Source organism: Mirounga leonina, unplaced genomic scaffold, assembly GCF_011800145.1.
Source record: "Mirounga leonina isolate KUSES-001 unplaced genomic scaffold, KU_Mleo_1.0 Mir_53, whole genome shotgun sequence".
NCBI lineage: Eukaryota > Metazoa > Chordata > Mammalia > Carnivora > Phocidae > Mirounga > Mirounga leonina.
The window spans coordinates 41,299,959-41,315,092 of record NW_023270807.1 but is presented as its reverse complement, the minus strand read 5'-3'; the positions used below and the strand labels follow the sequence as shown (position 1 = coordinate 41,315,092).

At 37.5% G+C, this 15,134-nt stretch overlaps 1 protein-coding gene across 5 annotated transcripts in view; it reads left to right on the top strand.

Moving 5' to 3' along the window:
* Positions 1-5,976: 5,976 nt before the first annotated feature.
* IBTK (inhibitor of Bruton tyrosine kinase) overlaps positions 5,977-15,134 on the top strand; it is a 128,871-nt gene continuing 119,713 nt past the window's right edge. For 3 of the 5 annotated variants that reach the window (XM_034990792.1, XM_034990791.1, XM_034990788.1), the window contains exon 1: positions 5,977-6,157. The gene's annotated coding sequence lies outside the window, so the exon portion shown is untranslated. Of the gene's footprint in view, positions 6,158-8,540; positions 10,320-15,134 lie in introns of those variants that run through there. The other 2 variants (XM_034990790.1, XM_034990789.1) reach the window with 2 other exon arrangements.

Genomic DNA, 15,134 nt, shown 5'->3' with positions numbered 1-15,134 from the left:
GAGGTCAAAATAACAACATTAACAGGAGTTTAGAAGAAGTCGATTCCAACCTTCATGGATGATTTTGAGGGGTTCAAGACTTCATTGGGGAAAGTGAACTCAGATGTGGTGGAAATAGCAAGGCAACTAGAATTAGAAGTGGATCCTGAAGATGGGCCTGAATTGCTACCATCTCATGATCAAACTTGATGGGCTGAGGAGTTGCTTTTTATGGATGAGCAAAGAGAGTGGTGTCTTGAGATGGAATCTACTCCTGGTGAAGATGCTGTGAAGTCTGTTCAAATGACAACAGAGGATTTAGAATAGTTTATAAACTTAGTTGATAAAGCAGTGGCAGAGTTTGAGAGGATTGACTTCAATTTTTGAAGAGGTTCTACTGTGGGTAAAATGCTATCAAATAGCATTGCATGCTACAGAGAAATCATTCATGAAAGGACGAGTCAGTTGATTTGGCAAACTTCACTGTTGACTTGTTTTAAGAAATTGCCATAGTCATTCTCACTTTCAGCAAGCACCACCCTGATCAGTCAGCAGCCATCAACACTGAAGCAAGACCATTAACCAGCAAAAAGATTGTGACTTGCTGAAAGATCAGATGATGGTTAGCATATTTTAGCAATAATGCATTTTTAATTTTTTTTTATTTTTTAAAGGAAGTTCTGTGCCCAACATGGGGCTTGAACTTATGACCATGAGATCAAGAGTTGCATGTGTTACCACCTGAGCCAGCCAGGCACCCCAATAAAGTATTTTTTAAATTAAGGTATGTATATAGTTTGTTTTTTTCAGACATAATTTCATTCTTAAAAGACTGCTGTATAGTGTAAAAGCAATTTCTATATGGTCTTGGAAACCAAAAAATTTATTTGACTCACTTTATTGTGATATTTACTTTACTGCAGTAGTCTAGAATTGCAACATCTCTGAGGTGTGCATGTAATGGAGGTTGACTTTATTTCATCAAGTACTTTCCATTTCTCATATTCTTCCTTCTGCCATGAAATTTTGAGTTTCTATCTGCAGCATTCCCCTCAGACTGAAGAACTTTCTTTAGAAGTTCTGGTGGGGGCAGTTCTGATGGCTACTATTACTCTTAATTTTTCTTTCTCTGAGAATATCTTCATTTGCCTTCTATATTGTGGAAGATTTTCTGGGTTGACAGTTTCTTTCTTTTATTCTTTAAAGGTATTGAGCTATGGTCATCTTCACAGTTCCTGTGTGAACTTCATAGTGTTTTAAATCATTCTTCCTTTACGTAGTATTCCATTTTTCTCTAAATGCTTTCAGATTTCTCTTTATCTTTGGTTTTCAACAATTTGATTATGATGTTTCTAGGCATAGTTATTTTTGTATTTATTCTGCCTGGGGTTTGCGGAGCTTCTTGGATTTGTAAATTTATGTCTCTTAGGATGTTGGCTTTCCTCAAATATTTGGTAACTCTTGCTTTTGTGCTCATCTGTGTACTTGAGATTCTTTTTTTGTTTTGTTTATTTTTGTGCGGTGGCTTGTTGCACACTATCTCTGGTGGGGAGGATTAACACATGTGGCCACCGCCTGCCTTTTCTTTAGATGTATGAGGAAGGGGTGGGGCATGCTGCTGAACAGGAAGAGCTAAGAGCTGGTGTTCTGGGTTTAAGAGCTTCCTGATTGTTCCAGGTTTCAACAGCCACATGGATGCTGGCCTATCAAACTGAAGGTCCTGTATATTCTTCCTATGGATAGATACCCCTGTTGCCATCATGGGTTGGGGGATGGGGAACTTCATTGGCTCACCTGCTCCTGCTGTGAGACTCTAATTACTTTGTGGTTTTGTCTGGACTCCTTCCTGCTCCTGATGGTCACCTCTAGATGTGGAACACTTTTGGTGCTGCTATTACCTTTTGTAGCAGTTCTGTCTTGTTGTTTGGGGCTGTTAGTCCTTCTGTCCAATCCAGCTTCCTATCCATTTTTCAGGGAATTTTCATAAATTCCATCGACAGCTAACCTTCTTGTTTTCCAATGAATTTATGAATTCAATTTTTAAAAATATGTGTTTTCTGCCAGGTCTAGGGGTTTGTGGCATGAAGAGAAGGTTGTATTATGTGCCCACTCTGCCATTTTAAATCAAACTTGCTTTTCTTCTCCTTTTTAAAAAAGGAAGCTGTGGTGTCAACAGCTTGATTTAATTTTATAGTTAGGTAAAGGATGAACACAAGCAATTCCAAGAAAGGAACACTACAAATTCTTAGTCATTGTAAACAGGAGAGAGAGTTTAGGGAGTTCACATTGTCCTGGTTATGAAATGATGCTAAGCTTGCCAAATTCATAGGTTTGCTTTCTCACAGGTTTCCTTGTTTCATGTAGGTTTTGAATTTGTCTTGAATTGCCTTAAAGTTATAGATTCATTGGTGGATTCTTTCAAGCTTATACAGTTCTAAAGTTATATTCAAACACTACCATCTTGTGGGTCATTCCTTTTGTCTCCCCATCCCACCCTCAAATGCTCCCTCACACAAGTACAACCAGAAGGGTGGAGGTATGTCAACTTTTGTTAAGTGCTAAGAGGTCTCCTGAGAGCTTGACAGATATCTCATTTAAACTTCATAAAAACTTTATGCATCAACTATTATTAGTTACATGGTAGAGATGAGGAAACTGAGGCCTACACAGGTTATGTAACTTGCCTAAGGTCTCACATATGAAGAGGAGTAAAATTTTATATTCAGGCGGTATGCCTCTGGAGTCCCTGCTTTTACTGCATCCACACGTAAAATAATAAATTTAAGAATAATACAGTGTGACACAATAATATTAATAAGTTATCAAAGTTAAAGATGAGGGGATAACTGTTAGGAAGGGGCATCAGGGAAGTCTACACAGATTTTTAAGGAGGTAGCCTCCTCTACGTGAGGATTTGAAGGATAATCATTGCACAGGAAGAATGTAGCTGGGACCATATCCCCTGGATCTAATAGTAGAGAAACACCTTATTTGTCTGTTATTTTGCCTGCCCTGTACCCTGCATTCTTTGGGGGAGCTACTCATTACTCTGCTTCAAACATGACTCTCATAGAGGCTGTCAAGCTTTATAACCTTGACTCTGTGCCTAATCTGAGTCAATATGAACCCATCAGGGGCTCTGGAATTTTTGTGCTTAAGGCAGAGGGCACAGCACTGTGTTCCTAATGGAAAAGCTGAGGTGTGTGTCAGAAAGCTGCAGCGAGCCAAGTGTTTTCACATGGAAAATGGTCTGGAGCAGAAAACAGGGCCAAACCATAAGGTTCCAGTCATCTCTAGGCCAGCCGCACTGACCTTCCTACAGTAATAACTATTCTTGCAGAACCTCATTGGGTTTGGGTTTTGATCCAACCATACAAGTTCTAACATTCTTATATTACCAGCTAAAGTAGGGGCAGCACTGCCTATATACAACTTGAATGACAGCACAATATATCTTGATTATGAAGAATAGCACTGTTAATTTATTTTGGAAAAATGGCATTTGGGAGTATTTTAAGCTGTGTTGCTTAAAAACATTTCTGCAGTGCTCTATTCTGGCTTTATCTCAAACTTCCTTCCTGATGCCTGGACCATTCTCCTACTTCTCTCCATTTACATCATTGCAGTCTTCTAAAGCCATCTCTGGATGTATTTCTTACTTTAAGTCTACTTCAGAAATTCTAGTCAATTTTTCTTTTGTGGTAAATTTTGATTTTTTTAAATCAACATTTAATTATCGCAAAGAAAAATAAATTATAAAACTCAGAGATCGAAATTAAGAATCACCCCTAATTCCACCACACCAAGATAATCATTAGTATATTACTCTCTCTTCTTTCTTCTATGGTAAACACATACATGTTTAAAAGCCTCCCAAAATGGCTAATTATGATCTCTTCCTCCCCTAATATCATCTGCAATACATTTTTCATTTAATTGTATTTCATTTGCATTAATTCCTAATCATTTCAATAATTCTTGCAAATAACCAATATATTTGAAGGCATTCAGTTTTTTAGGGAAATTAGGAGCAATTCCACATCTTTTGGACTGGAATGTTCTTTCTTCCCTGTTTCATCTAGTTATTGCCTACTCATTCCTAGGATCATAGTTTGTGTCACTTCTTTGGGAAGTCGGATTAAATTGATAATATTCTTTGTAGTACTTGTATAGGTAGCAATCTATTCTTATGTTTGGGATTATCTGGGCTTGCCATTCTTGTTAAAATGAATGAATGACCGCTTGGAATAATTCCGCTACTATGGAAATACTTTTTTTTTTCTTTTAAGATTTTATTTGTAAGTAATCTCTACACCCAGCAGTAAGTAATCTCTACACTTTTCTGACTCAGCCAGCCAGGTGCTCCTGGAAATACCTTTTGACTTATAAAAGTAAGATTTTTTATTCATGAAGTGCTAGGCACTCCATGTGCTGTATACCTGTATATAATTTTTCACAAATGCAAATGCATCTGTGACCATAGAAGAAAGAAGAGAGAGTAATATACTAATGATTATCTTGGTGCGGTGGAATTAGGGGTGATTCTTAATTTTGATCTCTGAGTTTTATAATTTATTTTTCTTTGCGATAATTAAATGTTGATTTAAAAAATCAACTTATGCATTTTTGCTTCTAAAATACTTTATTGCTTCTATTTTACAAACGAGGAAAGTACATCTTCAGGAAAGCTAATTACTTGCCAAATAAAAGAGATCAATAAAAGATTTGAACTCAGGCCTATGCACTTATATACATTATTATCCTTACTTGCCATTACTGGTTTCTTTGTTCAGTAATATAAAAGTCATCATATATAGCTTATTTTCCAAATCACTTAATTTTTACATTACAAATTGGTTTTTGTTACATCAAAGTAGGCAACAGGGCACCTTGAAAAGGGGCAAAGAAACAGACCACTGTATTGGGAAGGGCAGCAGGGGAGCTATTCTCCCTTTCCCTTTCCCTAACCAGCTGTATGGCTTTGCGCTTTTATAAAGAAGGCTACAAAGACAGTAAAGCTGAACTGGCGGCCCTTAAGAAGACAGGTATGGTGATTAACGTAACATAATAATAATAAAAAAATAAAAACTCTTTCTAATTGGGAAAAAAAAAAAGACACGTAGTCCAACGCTTTCGTTTTATTGATGAGAGAGGCTAAGTGGCTTGTATAATTGACAACGTGGCCGAGTGTACAGCCAAATCCTAACGGCTAGCGTTGTTCTGAGTCAAACTACCCCTCCTTGAACAATTGCTGAATGCCTACTGTATGAGGCATTTGGTTGCAGTGATACCCATTTGGTACACTAGTATCGATTTCCTCCTCCTCTTAATACTAATAAGTCCTCTCCCCCGTCCCCGCCCTTTTTTCTTCACTCCAGCACTTTTAAAACCGGCCTTGCATGCGGAGTTAAACGGGGAAAATCGTAGTGCAAGCCCGGCGTCAGACGCTGACTGACGTGACCCTGGTGGGCAGCAGGTCCCCGTAGCAATCTAGGAAGGCAGTGACGCCTTAGGACCAAGGGAGTGACTCTCAGACAACCCGGTGTACGAGCGGGAAGGGAAGGGCGATGCTGCCAACGGGAGAACTTTTCTGTGCAAGTTGCCTACGCATTTGGCTTCTGCTGTATGGTGACCCAAGGCACTCGGCCAGGTCTCCAGCGCTCTCTCTCTCCACCCGGATTTATCCGGAATTCCAAGTCTGCAGCTGACGTTTCTACCTAGGCCACGGCTGACCCTGAAAGGGACATCTCCACCACCGCTGTTGGCTGAGAGACTTCAGCGGCTGCGTTTCCCCGCCCCCGGCTTGCGCCCGTGGTCAGAAGGCCGGCAGGGTCAAGTTCCCTCAAGGCTCCCGGGAAAGGCCACAGCTTAGGTGTTGCCACGCGAGGCCTCCTGGGCAGACACCAGCCAATCCTCGTGAGGCATACACGAGCCCCAGCCAATCAACGCCTGTCTTATTCCTGGGTTCCGCCCGCACCGGCCTTTTCTCCCTGCCCCCCTTCCCCGTGCCTGTAGTCGCGGCTGAATCTGCAGCCGCCTCCACAGCTGACCCGGGCCTGGGGACCGGCCTCTCCCTGGCACCGTTCGGTTTCTCCAGTTGTCTTCACTGAGGATGAGTCCCTGCGCAGCTGTGTGCTCGTCTCGCGGAGTACACCGGCGCACTTTCATCTAGCGACTGGTGAGGGAGTGCTTTGCGCGGCCTCAACGTGCGGAGTGGGCTGAGGCGACGGTGTCTCTTCAGCCGGGGGAGGGGGACGATGAGACTATTCAGTTTCTGGAGGGTGCGGGTGACCGGGACGCCAGTGGCGCGGATGGACCGCGGGGAGGGAACCCAGTGGCTCCGAGGCTGGCGCGCTTGGAGCGAGACGGCGCGTAGCGGGCCGACTGGCCGGGGTCCCGGCGTCCGCCGTCCTGCTGCCTCGCTCAGCTTATGAATGGTCTGTTCGGCGACGCGCTACGTTGCTGTCCTGCCCGACACGCCCTCCAGCGTTGTTGCCTTGCTAGTTTCAGTAGTTGTAGGTGTCACTTCACTTCGAGCTTTGAATTTGAAGCTGTTCGTTATCCCTTCGTTGGGGTCACATAGTTTTACTCCACTATGGGGATACTAACTCTGAAATTCTGTGTGAATTGACCAGTGTGTGAAAAGGGACCGGTTCTTTTTGGGGGTGGGGGGAACAGGATAGAGGCTTTTTAGTATTGTATCACGTTGTCTGGTTTTAAAAAGTTTTAGTTCGGGGCACCTGGGTGGCTCAGTCGTTAAGCGTCTGCCTTCGGCTCAGGTCATGATCCCAGGGTCCTGGGATCGAGCCCCGCATCGGGCTCCCTGCTCGGCGGGAAGCCTGCTTCTCTCTCTCCCACTCCCCCTGCTTGTGTTCCCTCTCTCACTGTGTCTCTCTGTCAAATAAATAAATAAAATCTTAAAAAAAAAAAAAAAAAAGTTTTAGTTCAACAGCGAAATAGCTAAGCCCGCACATCCTTGACTCCTGTTCTCCAACATAGTTAATAAAACTTCCAAGATATCAGGAAGCAGAAATTGATGTAGCACTCCCCTCGCCCCCCTTCCCCCCATGCTTCGAAGTAGGGCGTTTGAAATTGGAAATGTATTAGAATTACTGAAAGAATGTGACTTTTATGAGTGGTAGTGTTTCTCCACCCATAATGTACCAATTCACATCCTTGCATAGCTACTTCTTGATCTTCTCTTTTTTTCTTTTTTGAATTCCTTGATTTTTACTGGTTTTAGAAACAGATTAGATGAGGGCAGAAAGGTCTGCTTTCCAAAAAGAATTTGTTACAGATATTTGCAGAAACTTTAGTCAAAGCAGAGTTTACCTCAAGAAATTTAAAAAAATGGCTGTTCCATTATTTAAATTAAAAAAAAAAAAACACTTGTATAGAGGGTTCTTAGGATGCTAAATTCTGTGAAGGAACTTATTACATTCTTTTACTTTCATTATGCTTTAGGACAACAATATAAAGTTCAGTAGACCATAAATGAACTTACCTATCACATAAAGGAGCTCAGTATTACTTGGTTTATTATTATAAATGATATCAAAGTCAGTTTACCATTATTAATAGGTCAGTAATTTTTTGCTACATGTAGAAATGTGCTTGCCCCCTAAAATTTGCGGAATTTTTCTATTGTGAAACTGGGTATTGCACCGATAAAGTATTGAAGTTTCTATCTTTTGTACCAAGAGAGTATTTGAGATAATGTTTGACTAAAATACAATATTGATAAAGCAAAATTACTAATTTCCTAAAGAAGTAAGTGCGTGTGTTTTAAAATTGTTATGTGAACTATTTTCAGGGTTTACAGAAGGAATTAAAAATTTTTTAAACTCAATTATGAGTTATAATTTGTAGCTTTGTGACAGTTAATATAGATACAAGTTTAAAAGGAAGGTATTTTGGTATTATTGCTTATACAAATAAATCTGCTTATGGAATATATATTATTTTGTGAGAAATATGAAGAAATATACATCCCTGTTCCCCCCCGCCCCGAGAACTTAAAATCTTTGTGTAGGCAGGGTACATACTAATGGGGCAAGTTATTATCATCAACTTTGCAGATGGTGAAATAGGATTAGGGAGATACTTGGCCAAGGTTTTAGGTAGTAGGAACCCAATTCTTATGACTACAAATAAGGGTAATTTTTTTGTACTACACTATTCTACTTCTCATTTTGAGAGAGCAATTTGGGTAGAATAGAATAGATAGAATCTAGAGTACACTTTTCTGTATTTGTAATTTTGGATAGGCTGCTTAAACTTTCAAGTAAATTTCCTCATTGTAAAATGAAGGTACTCATATATAAAGGGGCAATATGAGGCTGAAATTTGTTGGTTGTCCATATCAAAACTTAAATAATTTTTTTTAAAGATTTTATTTATTTATTACAGGGAGAGAGAGAGCATGAGAGGGGAGAGGGTCAGAGGGAGAAGCAGACTCCCTGCTCTGTGGGACTCCATCCCAGGACCCTGGGATCATGACCTGAGCCAAAGGCAGATGCTTAACCGACTGAGCCACCCAGGCGCCCTTTTTTTTTCTTTTAAAGAATTTTCATATCAAAATTTAAAAGATGATAGATACTCTATAACTAACTCATGGACACATTGGCAGTCTTGTAAGGGTTTGGGTGAAAAGCATTCTAAACAGAAAGGACTCTAATAAAGTTATGCCTTTTTCTGACCTGTGTACTAATATACTCCTTTCTCTCTCTCTCTCTTTTTTTAAACATTTGTTGGGTGCTTGCATACGAATGAACTGTCTCATTTATTTTCAGAACAACTCAGGATATAAATAGTTGTTTCCACTTTTTCTAAGTGAGAGAATTGAAGCTTAGGAAATTGTGATGTGCCTAGGATCATTTAGTTAGTGGTGTGCCTCGGTTCCTACCTCCGGTGTTCTGAATTTAAGAGTCTGAATTTTACATGCCACATGGTCTCCAGGCTTAATTGATATCCTCTTCCTGAAGTCACAGGCTAACCTTAACACATGAAATGTAGATGTTAGGCTTGGATTTGTCAGAGAATGGCACAATCAGATTTGTGTTTTAGGAAGATACCTAAACTCCTACCAAGGGTAAGTGGAACAATTATGAGTCGATGTTGAGGGCTCAACCTCTACTGGCTAATGCCTTTGTGGTGGGCCAGTGCCCAAGGTTGAACAATTGCCTATACTGCTACCAGTCAGTTGCCCATCAGCATTTCATATTCATCACATATAAAACAACTTTTCACCTTTAATTTTTATTTGTTGCTTTTTTAAAAGTTTGTTTTGTTTTTCTAATTTCCCAAGTATTTACCCCCTACTCTACCTGTAATCAGGCTAGAAATTTGAGAGTTAGCACCACATCTTTTGTCAATTCAAGAGCTTAAATATCTAAATGTGTCTCTGAATTGCTCACTTTCTTTATCCCTAAAGAAAGGCACAGAAAGCTGTTCATCATCTGGCCCATCCTTGTGTATATATTAGGCCTCGCTGTTTTCTTTCTTCTGAATTACTTGGAATTTTCAGAATAGACTAAAATGATTCTAATGCTTTTATTTATATTTATTGTTCGCTCTGCCTTGAATGCCCACCCACCCTGAATTTATCAGGCAAACATGTCCTCATCGTAATGTGGGAAATCTTCCGTATCTCTCTCTTGTCAACTCCCTCTTCCTATGAGTCACTTGTTTTATCTTTACCATAGGTTTATAATCACGTTTTTATTACTTGCTTAAATAAAATCAGTCTCCTCTATCAAACTGTGACCCTTTGATGGTAGAGACCATAATAGATAATAAATATTGTTCATTGAATACAGATATTAAAAGAGCTATAGTTTCACTTCATTATTATCCATGAATCTGTATTTTTATCATGTTATCTAAAATATTTATACCATATTTATTTTGTATTCCCAGTACCTTGTGACCTACTGTGGATGCACTGGAGAAGCGGTGTAGTATAGTAGAAATAGCTTGGACTTTGCTATTAAACAGATCTGTGCTTGAATTCTAACTCCTCTTTTATTGGTGCTATGATTACTTAACCTCTCTGTGATGTAAAATTTCCAGTATGTGTTAGGTGCTTAATAAATATTTCCTTTGCTTTCTTTGCTTTCGGTGAGCATTTGTTGAATGCATAAATAACATTTACACTGGTAATTGGAAATATGGGCCTGGAATTTAGGAAAGATGTGAGGGTAGAAGACGTATTTGGGGATTATGAGCATGTAGGTTACAGTTAAAAGCTAGAAAGAGATTGAAATTATCCAGGGAGAATATGAAGTGGAGAGGAAGAGAAGACTGAAGATGGAACATTGAGAGAACCCCAAAATTTGAAGGTAAGGGGAAGAGATAATGGCTTTGGAAGAAGGGGTGAGAGAGAGCCCATGCTTAAATGCTTCAGTAGTTCCCTATGCTTTCAGTATCCCTTCATAGATACCGTAGGAGAATGCGGTGTTAATGACTAAAAGCAGGGAAGTTAAGTAAGAACTGGAAGTATCTAAAAGTATTTGTAGGTTTGGAGGTCATTTTGGTAACCTTAGTATGTATGGTTTAATTGGAGAAATATGCATGGAAACCAGGTAGCAGAGACAATGAAACTCAAACATGAATTTTGAGATTAAATTTGTTACCCTTTTGTTACTGAAGAAATAATAGTAATAAAAGCTACTGTTTGTTGAATGCCTATTTTGTGCCAGGTACCAGGCTAAGCAATTTCATTTATCATTACAGTAACCCTGTGAAGTTGGTGACATTGTATCCGTTTTCAGATGAAGAAAAGAGAGATTATGTAATTTTTAAAGTTATGTAACTAGTAACAGCTGGCATTGCTATATTTGAATCCAAATATGTAAGACTCTAAGAAACACCAGCTCTTAGTCACTTCCGTATTTATGTTCATAGTATTCTGTATGTTTCTCATATATTATAGTATGCTACCATTTTTACATTCATATTACCCCTTTTTTCCATTTTAATTGTTTTTTTTTTTTTTAAAGATTTTATTTATTTATTTATTAAAGAGCGAGCGAGAGAGAGCACATGAGAGGGGGGAGGGTCAGAGGGAGAAGCAGACTCCCTGCCGAGCAGGGAGCCCTATGTGGGACTCGATCCCAGGACTCCAGGATCATGACCTGAGCCGAAGGCAGTCGCTTAACCAACTGAGCCACCCAGGCGCCCCTCCATTTTAATTGTTCATGTATAGTAACAATTAGGGAATTTTCTTTGGTTATACCTTAATTCTTTCATGTAGTGTTTGAGTTATTTGCCAGTAAGTAGTTCTTTTCAGGTATTATGAATACACTGAAAATACAAAAGTGGAAAAATTTTAGAACCTCAAAAGAATGAAATTAACTACAGTTGACTATTTTGCCATGTATCTTGTTTTCCAGTTTTCACATTTTAAATTACTTGAGGCTTTGATACCTTTTTCTTTATGTCAGCTAACTAAGAAACACTTTGTTTTTTATACCAATCAACAGTTTAAGGTGGGGATGAATGTTATAAGGGTTATATCAAATTATAAAACATACAGACTAGTAGATACAACTGGAGCTAGAAAGGATTGGGAATCCTCTAATTCTGTGCTGTCACCTCTAGATGGGGAAGTCATAATAGTGAAGAACTAGTTAGATTTAGGACTTCTGACTCAGTGTGGTTTGAAATGGGAGTTGAAAGTGCAGATTTGCAATGTTTCATATCTATCTATGGTGCACAGAAGTTTCCCCTACACATATAGTGAACTCATATATGTCCCTCTAAGTAGCCGCCTCATAACTTTTTCTTTGTCATTCAAAGTATATATTTAAAACTAGAAATGAAAAAAGTATTTTAGGAAATTTAAGTTTTATTTTTTAAAATTTATTCAATTTATTTAAAACAAACAAACCAGTTCATCCATTTCTTCCCTCCCACCCCCAGTCTGATATAAGAGAGTCATATGCTGTTGGCTTTCCTCTGACTTACTTCACTTGGCATAATGTCCTTGAGGTTCATCTATGTTGTTGCAAATGGCAAGAGTTCATCCTTTTTAATGGCTGAATAATATTCCATTGTGTGTGTGTGTGTGTGTGTGTGTATGTGTGTATAATATATGTATATATAACTTTTTTATCCGTGTGTCCATTGATGGACACTTAGGTTGTTTCCATAACTTGGCTGTTATAAATAATGCTGCTGTGAATATGGGGGTGCATATATCTTTTCGAGTTAGTGTTTTGTTTTATTTGGATAAATACCTGGAAGTGGACTTGCTGGATCATATGGTAGTTCTATTTTTAATTTTTTGGGGAACCTCCATACTACTTTCCATAGTGGTTATATCAATTTACATTCCCACCAGTAATGTACAGGGGTTCCTTTTTCTCCACATCCTTGCCAACAGTAATTATTTCTTATTTTTTTGATAATAGCCATTCTAAAGGAGAAAGGCGATATATCATTGTGGTTTTGATTTGCATTTCCCTGATGATTAGTGATGTTGAACATTTTTTATGTACCTGTTGGGCATCTGTATGTCTTCTTTGGAAAATCTATGTAGATCTTTGGCCCATTTTTTTTAATCAGATGGTTTATTTTTTTGCTCTTGAATTGTATGAATTCTTTGGATGTTTTATATAGGTTAGCCCTTTATTAGATGTATGATTTGCAAAAATTTTTCTCCCATTCTGTAGGTTGCTTTTTCATTTTGTTGATGGTTTCCTTTGCTGTCCAGAAGCTTTTTAATTTGATGTGGTACTACTTGTCTATTTTTGCTTTTGTTGCTTTTGATGTTGTTGTCAGATTAAAAAAATCATCTCCAAGACCTATATCAGGGAGCTTACTGCCTGTGTTTTCTTCTAGGAGTTTTATGGTTTCAGGTCTTATATTTAAGTCTTTAAACCATTTGAGTTAATTTTGGGGTATGGTTTAAGATAAGGGTCCAGTTTCATGCTTTTGCATGTGGCTGTCCAATTTTCCCAACACCATTTTTTGAAGAGATTGTCCCCTTGCCATTGTATATTCTTGGTTCCTTTGTTATAAATCATATATGCATGGGTTTATTTCTGGGCTCTCTATTCTGTTCCATTGATCTAGGTGTTTCTTTGTATGCCAGTATCATACTGTTTTATTTACTACAGTTTTGTAATGTAGTTTGAAATCAGGGGGTGTGATGCTTCCACCTTTGTTCTACTTTCTCAAGATTGCTTTGGCTATTTGGGGTCTTTTGTGGTTTTAGGATTGTTTGTTCTATAAAGTATTTATGATCAATACCTTGGAGAAGAGAATTTACATAGAATTTCTATTATAAAAGCTTTAAAATCTAACCATTATGAAATGGATTGACTAGTTATTTAAAATCCAGAGGACTAAAATAAAATAGAATAAAATCCAGAGTACAAAAATATTGAAAGAAAAATAATTAGGAGATGATAAATAAAAAGATGATGGAGAAATAGTCCATCTAGACCACTCTAGATATAAAATTTCTAATATATAGGTGGTTAGTTCTCTAACAGGAAGTAAAAAACCTGAAGAATAGTAGTTTATCAAATAGTTGACAAATTGTATTTCATTTCTCCAGATCTGAACAGGGCAAAGCAGACAGGGTAGCATATTGGAAAAAAGGAAGTTAGAGGCTCTTATATGGTGGCTGAGTTTTCTATATTTTCCGACAGACTCTCTAATCAATATATTAGCATTTATTTATATTTTTTAGATATTTATTTTTGAATAGGTATTCATGCTCATGGTGAAGCATTCAAAAGTGGTTTGTAGTAAAATATAAGTAAGTATGCCTTCCATTTCTGTCTCCACTTATTGGTGCTCTTCTCCAGAGGAACCACTCTTAACCATTTTCTTATGTATTCTTTTAGATATCTTTCATGCATATTCAAGCACAAATGTGTAAATACATATACAATTTTTCCATAAATGGTATTATATATACATCTCATTTTAAAGGACATTGTACAATGTATCTTGCAGATTATTTCATATCAGAAAAATATATAGCTGCTTCATTCTTTTTGATACATGAATAATATTCTGTTGCATGGACATAATTACTTCTAACTATTTAGTTTTTTTCCACGCTTTACTATTTAAAACAATGACTCATTGGATATTCTTGTACTTATGCCATTTCACACTGGATATGGTTTTCCAAGATAAATCCCTAGAAGTAAAATTGCTTGGGTCAGAAAAAAAAGGTGTATTTTACATTTTCACAACTATACTAAATTGCTCTCCAAAGAGATTGTATGAGTTTATATGCACCAGCAATGGAGTAGAGTATGTATTTTCTTACAATCTTGTCAATACATAGTAACGTCAACCTTTTTGATCTCTGCTATTTTGATAGATAAAAAAATGGTATCTCATTATAGTTTTTTTAAAGTTTTTATTTTAATTCCAGTTAGTTAACATACAGTTTTATTTAAGTTTCACGTGTACAATGTAGTGATTCAACAATTCCACGAATCACCCTTTGCTCATCACAGACAAGTGCACTCCTTAATCCCCATCACTTATTTAACCCATCCCCTCTGCCACCTCCCCTCTGTTTGTTCTCTATAATTAGGAGTCTGTTTCTTGATTTGTCTCTCTCTTTTTTCCCTTTGCTCATTTGTTTTTTTCTTAAATTCCACACATGAGTGAAATCATACGGTATTCGTCTTTCTGTGACTGGCTTCAGCATTATATTCTCTACCTCCATTCATGTTGTTGCATGGTATCTCATTATAATTTTAATTTACATTTCTTTTGAGTGAGGTGTGTCTCTTTTTAAAAATCTGTTTAAATTTCCTTTTTTTTTGAGAAATACCAAATTCTTTGAGTTTTATTCTGTTGGTCTCTTATTTGTAGAGACTATATGTTAAGGAAGCTTTTTCTCCTTTTTTGTCTTAAAATTTTTTTAATGTAGATTTTAAACTGATTAAATTTATTAATATTTTACAACTCTTGAATTTCAGATCATACTTAGAGAGGCCTTTTGTACTTTGAAATTATAAAAAAGAGTCTCCCATGCTCTCTTCTAGTGCTTTTATGGTATTATTTTTATGTTTGTCATTGACCCATCTGGAATTTATATTGGTGTAAGGTATAAAGTAAGTAAAGTACTATTTTTTTTTTTTTCAGGTTGATACCTAGTTGTTTTGATACTTGGTATTTAA